The sequence below is a fragment of the Aptenodytes forsteri genome, unplaced genomic scaffold (genome assembly GCF_000699145.1).
Source record: "Aptenodytes forsteri isolate BGI_AS27 unplaced genomic scaffold, ASM69914v1 Scaffold8, whole genome shotgun sequence".
Classification (NCBI taxonomy): Eukaryota; Metazoa; Chordata; class Aves; order Sphenisciformes; family Spheniscidae; genus Aptenodytes; species Aptenodytes forsteri.
The window spans coordinates 6,223,858-6,229,857 of NW_008796218.1; positions in this window are offsets into that span (position 1 = coordinate 6,223,858).

Genomic DNA, 6,000 nt, shown 5'->3' on the forward strand with positions numbered 1-6,000 from the left:
TCAGTTTAAAATTATTCTTAATTTCCTAAAGCATCCCAACATTTTGGAAGCACCAATCCCAGTCCCACTACAATGCAAGTTGTTCCTCAACACACTCCCATTCACAAGTGGTTCAGGGCTAGAGCTAGGCTTGGAGCAAACACCTGAAAAGTCACAGCAATCAAGAGTGCTTTATTTGCACTATCTGAGAGCCTCCTGAGGTCTCAAGAAAACCTTCTGCTTTTTTACTCACAATGTATCCACCAGTTCCTGCATTGCAAAAACTGATTTCCTTCTCTACTTCTGTGTAAGGTGAATAACATTGAGCCTAGTTATTCACGTCTAGGCTCAGATGTCTTGTAAGTGTATTAGATCAACAGATGTCTTAGAGAAAACATTTTCATAATTTGAATCATTCCATCTTCTATTCTGTTAGTATAATGGGAGCAGAAGAGGACTTTTCATTTGAAATTTCTTCAGCTCAACAGACATGCATGATTTTTGTTTGTTTGTTGGGGGGGGTGTTGTTGTTTTTAATACTATGCTCAATATCTCTTCCTATCCATGTGGTCCTTTCCCCTAGTTAGACTTAAAACAGATTAATTGAACTCCATTTTCTGCACTCATTTCTAAAGCATATTTTCCATTAAATACACAGTTCCAATAAAAAGTCCTTACGAGTATGTTGCAGTGCTTCAAAGTCAGTTTTCTGAGTGTCAGGAACACTAGCACTGTTTCTCTGGCAGCTTAATGAAGAAGAATCCAGATTCTGCTGCTTACTGATGAACAATGAACTCGCACAAGCGGAAAACAACGTGTACGTGGCTCCAGCCCTCTCGGCTAGGCATTTGCTGGGAGCCAGGCTGCAGCACAGAGCAGATGAAGTTAGGAAGGTGGCAAAGAAGAATACATGCAGGGTTTCTAACAACTTGAGAAGGGAGCCTTTGAATATAGGCTCCCAAGTTGTCTCCTGGCTTTATCACTAACACAGGTGCAAATTTTCTACAAAGAAAATGTGTATGTCCAGCAAGGACGTCAAGTGTGTTCGTAAGACTTCTCTGCTCTGGACTTCTGTTATTTTTGAGAGAGGTTTCTCGGTGACAGTTCACTGTATGTAAAGTCCTTGTTGTCTCACATGTTGCAAAGATTAACCTACACTTAACTGTCCTAGACCAAACCAATCTGTACTGCAATCAGTATAATTTATAAGGTATAATTTGGATTCTTGAGGTCTGCATATGTTCTGAAGCCTTTTAAGGCAGATTATTTTCCTCTTGAAATTCCACTGATCTGGGATCTGGAAAATATGGGGAAATATTGCTGCTTTGGTCTGCCCCACAGGGCAGAGACCTGGAGACATAACGGGAAGGCATTACAGGGAAGAACTAGAGGCTGCTAAGACAAACTCATGCTTTTGAAAAAGTACCTTGTAATAAAGAGAAACTCTCAGAAATATATTATTAATAATAACCGATTTGGTCTACTTACTTTTCTCTTAACAGTAGCTGCAGGAGAATGTCTTTAGGCATTGGGAAGTTAGTTTAAAACATTAATATGCTCTTCTGAGTGCTTTAAGGAAATTTTGCCCACATTTCAAGAGGTGGTGTATAGCTAGACTTTTGTTTAAGAGTCGCAGCTTAGCTTTGTGGCAATTTGCCTATTCTCTTCCAGTAAAACAGATAATTATGTCCTCCCAGAAAAACATGAGTTCTGATGAACTGGAAAGTCCAATAAAAGATTTTTGCCTTGAGAGGGCTTTTGTAGAGACTCCAAAGAACATTTTTATAAGAACTACATGCTTTTATCAGGTATACCTGTTCTCTAAGCTGGGCCATTGTAAGTTTAGCCATGCAATACCATACAAACTAACATAAAGAGCCTAATGACCTGCTCAGCAAGGACTTGGCATGGAGATATTCAGGAAGTATTAATTCAACTATCTCATCCCAAGTTTAGTCTTTACAGCACACAGATAGCCTAACTATGATCACATCAGCAGGCTTCTTGCAAGACACGAGAATTAACTGCCTTCAAGGCTAGCCCTAAAGACTGGAGAAACAGACGTTGTGCTATCAGCAATGTGTACATGCCTGAGCCATATTATGCTCTAGCATAATCTCTAAGAGAGATAACAAGATCAAGCCATCCACACAGCTACGTATATCCAAGTCCCTGATTGAGAACAAGTGGCAATGTTTGTGGATAACAGAGCCAACGGAAGAGGGTTTGTCAAACTTCCCATCTTTATGACACTGCAAAAGGCACAGATTTTAACTGGTATTAACTCCACAATCTTATCCAAAGTTTCCCTCCCTACAATGCACAGACAGCCTGTTTCCAATCAAGTCAACGAACGGTCTCTCTGCTAGGCTTTCACAGCTAAGTGACAAGTTTACTTCCAGCACAAACTTCCTAGTACAATCTATAGTGGTGGTGGACTTGGTTGTCGTTGCAACCTTGCAATGCCAACCCACCTTCTCAGCAGTTAAGTCCCCACTGAACTGAAACTGGTACTATTAGGAAACTGATGTTGTGGCACGTAATGGAGGGGAAAGAAGTTATCTCGCCTCAGCGTAGGTTGGTAGACCTGGGCGGCTGCAGAACCAGGCAGGTGAAAAGCAGGCACACTGCCTAGAGCAAGGACAGCTCTCCACTCACCCCTCACCCTCCTTTCCTATTTTTCTACCACCTAAAATGCCTTCTCCTTCTTCTGATATTCTTGCACTTGTCTATTTTGTGCCTTCCTCATTCTGTCCCCCTCACCCTTCTTTACTTTCTTATTACTTCATTTATCTTCCCTCAAGCTGTTTTTTCCCTTGAATTGAAAATGGACAATACCTGGTGGAGAGAACAGACCTCACTTGAAACACACTGCAGTCCAAAACTTGGGTCCAAATGTAAGAATTCAGCGCTAAGCTCTTCAGCACTGCTAGGGCAATCACAGCTTCGAAACGGAAGGAAAACAACATGAAAATCAAAGAGACCAGTGCTACTGTGCATACTCACTTGTCTTTTATGAAGGAATTTTCACTAATACTAGGGTGACCATGCTTCTCAGACTACGGAGAGCACATTGTATTCGAAAAACTTTTGAACATAATTATGGGAACTCTCTGATGCTTAGGGTGTTTGCTTTATCTTGCTTGCTTCAGTATTAAAAAGGACCAATAAGGTTTTGTTTGTGCTTTGCTCTCTTACATCACTGGAATTGTATCTCAGCTGAAGCAGCTGGACTGAATTCAGCCTTTGGACTGAATCTTTCTTCCTTTCTGCATAAAGGAAAGATCTATTGATTTGTGCCACATCTAGTACAGTCTCTGACAGCCGCTTTTCATCTAGGTAGTAGCCTATACAAGACTTCCTTCCAATTTAGATAAATTACAGCTATTGTTGTACCAGCAGGGAAGTAACTTCACTGTGACTTCTTCTGACTTTGTGCTAAATGAGTGCTTAAAGAGCTCTCACTGAATATAACAAGTTCACATTCATTGACAAATCAAACTGGAGTAAGCTGAAGGTTCCTTTAAAAGTGACTGCTCCCCAGGGAAGCGAGAAGGAGACATTAACAAAAAATATATGGCTGGTATTGAATCAGAAGTTAGTATTTCCCTGTGTAGGCTGAAGAAAAGGCTTTTATTTTAAAAAATACATTGACTAGTTCAAGCTTAACTATCTTGATTTGAGACACCAGGATAGAAAGAGTTCACAATACTTAACAGTAAAATTAGCTGATACTATTATAAGCTCAGAGGAATCTTAACTATACATTTTGGTGGCAGTGTGAACTCACATGGCTTTTAGCCAGTCATGAAACACACCCTCACACTGCCCTTAAAACTGATGTCAATCTGAAATGCTACGGTCTTATTTTCTCATGCCTATGCTAGCCACACATTCTCACCCCATCACACTCATACAGCTATCTGGTTCAGGGAACTGATTCATCTGAAAACCAACCATTTGCGGTTTTTTGTTTTGTTTTGGTGAGGCTGATTTTTCAGCCATTCATCTGGGTTATTCTGGGCCATCAGGAAAACATACCTGAAAAGTGCCTTTAAAATACGTGTTACTTAAAACTAAATTTGCATGCTTTCTCTTTAAGACAGAAATCTTTTTGATTGTGGACAGCACTCTAAATGTTATAAATATGTTCCTACAGTGTATAAAATACAATTTGGGCATTGCAAACATGCAGGCTATATTTGCTTTTAATTTTTTGAGAACAAAAAGAGACAAAAAGGATAAAAACATTCATCAAGACATTTTCTCTCTGACATGGATGGAGCAAAAACTCATGTATTTGATGTAACAAAAACTTTCAGATCTCATACACTAAAATTTGGTTTTAGAGGCAAAGCATCCACATTACTCATGTGGATACTCAGCAAGCAAAATATGTGTGCACCTCAGATCTGGATCAGGCTTTACCATAGAAAAGTGACTTCATGTTTCCTTCTGCTGTACTTGAGTGTTAGTCACAATCTGGTAAGTCCTTTCAACAAGCCCTATAATAAACTTAACGAACACTGATTTGTCGAAAGCCCTCAGTCATCGCATTTTGCAATAAAGGCTTAGTGCAAAATAATCAGAGGCATATACATTTTGGCCTTTGCAACACAAACATTTCCATGATGACCAGACATCACTATGAAAACAGCCTACTTACAAATTGTGCCTAACATATATCACAGTTCGTCAGTATTAGTCTTCCTTTGTCCTTTCCCTTCATCCTCATGATATTTGCATGAAAACACCAGTTCAAGTCTCAGGAGGTCACCTGCTCCTGTTGCTTATTCCTCAATGAAGTCATAGTCCTCTAATTGCAACATCAACATCATTTGCAAAGTAATGAATTGTTTCTTGTGACACAAAAAGCAGATTAAAATTTTACTAAGGAATGAGAGTAGATTAGCTTTAAGGAAGAAAGATTCTTTTTCATTAATATTTTTTGCATCACAAAGAATATGAGAAAATGGACTGCCCTTTGGTATTTCCCACAGGGTGTCACCAGTCCCTAAAAACATCACAATACAATTCAAAGCACAGTTCACCGCTTAGTACAGACTGCCTGGGAGCACAGGCTGCAGGGGAGACACAAAGTGAACAAACCAAGCTGAAAGTCTTCGTAAGTCTTAAAAGAAACTTCCCTGTTGAGCTGACACTGATGACTGAACCTTCCTCACCCCAAGGCTGACTGACAAAGTCTGGCGGACAGCTGAGAAGCATCCTGACTTTGCAACTACTGTAGATTCTGATTCATTAGAGCATCATGCAAGGCAAAACACGGGTCACAGCTATAATACAGAGCAAGCTGCTGTCCCCAGTGTTGTTAGCACACCTCCCTTCCTTCCTGCCAGACACACGTGGCTCCCACTCAGAGCACCACTAGAGTGCAAACTGCAAAATTAATAGCAGTTATATGCCTCGTACAAGGTTTTAATAATACGTAATGGGAGGAAGGAGGATCCTGATGCAGCTGCATAGAGACTTCAGAGAGAGAGAGAGATTCAGTCTTCATTTTGCCATACATTTCTTATGAGTCACTGGGTAAATGGCTTAAGTTATGCTAGTTGAGCTATTTCCTGACTACATCTGTGTATGGACATCTTTTCTAGAAGCAAGCTGTGCTACCCAGGAATGTCTGAAGTACACTCAGCCATATGGACGGTGGCTTAACAAGATCTCTATTATATTGTACTTTAAACCTAAATTAACTTTCCAGTGTAGACAAATTACCTTAATTTTCATTTCTCAATTCATACTCTATAAAGCAAAACCAAGTCAGAACTTGTCTGTACGCAGAGGAGAATTTACAGCATCCCAAATACTCCACACGAACTCTCCATGCAGATGTTCTTAGTACATGTTTAGGGTGGGTAACACACTTTCCAAATTACCTTGTATAAGGGCATGCTTAGGAGTAAGAATATAACCAGTGAATTATCTCAGAGCAGGCAGGGAGCTATAAATTGATAACTTGGCTTCCCACTGCCTGTGCAAACAGACTCTTGAGCTTCTTTT